Source organism: Coregonus lavaretus (assembly GCF_964263955.1).
Source record: "Coregonus lavaretus genome assembly, chromosome: 2".
In the NCBI taxonomy this organism is placed as follows: domain Eukaryota; kingdom Metazoa; phylum Chordata; class Actinopteri; order Salmoniformes; family Salmonidae; genus Coregonus; species Coregonus lavaretus.
The window spans coordinates 73,799,357-73,800,817 of record NC_139989.1 but is presented as its reverse complement, the minus strand read 5'-3'; positions in this window follow the sequence as shown (position 1 = coordinate 73,800,817).

Below are 1,461 nucleotides of genomic sequence, written 5' to 3'. Positions count from 1 at the left end.
ACCTCCTCACACCGTATCACTGTCCATGTCTGCTTTTAGCTCCCACCTCTACTTCACTGTGTTATAATGGACCTTATGCTTGTTATGTCACCTCTGTAACCAGTTATCAAACATACTGACCTTTCTGACCCTATCCCATGGCCCTACTTTCTACAACTGAACATTTAAATTCCTCTATGAGTTTTGTTTAGTGTCCATTTACTTATGTATGTATTTGTTGTATATTGGGGTTGTGCTGCAGAGCATCATGGGGGTTAGTATGTATTGAGATGATCACGTTCCAGATAAATGGTTGAACTGATTCCTGTCTCCTGTCTCATCATTATTGAATTGTTGTACAGACGTGATTATGAAACCCACCAGACATAACAACAGATTGGTGATGAGTAAGTCTGAATCTACAGGAACTATTCTGTCTGGAAGAAGTGGGTTTTTACAACTGTATAAAACTGTTATTTTCTGTGGTACAGTCTAGGCTAATGTTAGCACAGTGTATTGATAGCAGAGGCAAGTGCATAGTCTAGCTAGCTAAGAGAGAGAGTTAACATCGTCATGGACGGCAGAAAAGGACTGGAGACGGACGTCGGAGTGGGAAAACAACGTGATTAAAAAGGAGGAATATACATAGATTAAAGGAAAGGACATTTATTCAACTGTGAAGACAAACCTTTTAATTAAATCTGCTAAATGAGCGAACTTAGGAGGAAACGTCAGTGAGTGAAGTGAATGAAGATCACGTGACTGAGGAAAATATTGCTGTGGTTGAGGACAAAATTGAAGTGATTGACAATCAGGAGCTTATTGAGAAACAAAACATTATTGGAATTGTTGGAAACATTGGACAGTTTGATGAAAGTACTGAGCAGTGGAGCTCATATACAGAACGGTTTGAATATTTTGTTATTGTAAATGACATGGATGAGGACAACATTGTGCCTACATGTTTTAGTGTAATGGGGCCAAAGACATTTAATTTACTAGGCAGCCTGCTACAGCCAGACAGAACAGGTAATAAGACGTATGGGGATATTGTGGAGATACTTAAAGGACATTTTTCACCAGAACCACTAGTTAATGCTGAAAGGTTCAGGTTCCACAGGAGACATCAGGAAGAGGGAGAATCAGTAACAATGTTTGCTGCTGCATTAAAGAAACTACCAGAACACTGAGTTTAATGCTGTTCTAAATGACATCATTAGAGACAGACTAGTATGTGGGCTACGGAGTGAAGCTACACAAAAGAGACTGTTGACTGAAAGTCATCTGACCTTGGCAAAGGACATTGAAATCAGTGTGTCCATGGAACTAGCTGCTAAAGAGGCTCACCAGTTGAGTTCATCAGGAACTTAGTGGGTTCATCTAACAATCCTAATCATCAGCTGATACATATTAATCTCATACACAGGGTAAACCTTCCACCTAGAAAACATCATTTAATAGAAATCACAACCGCTCCTCTGT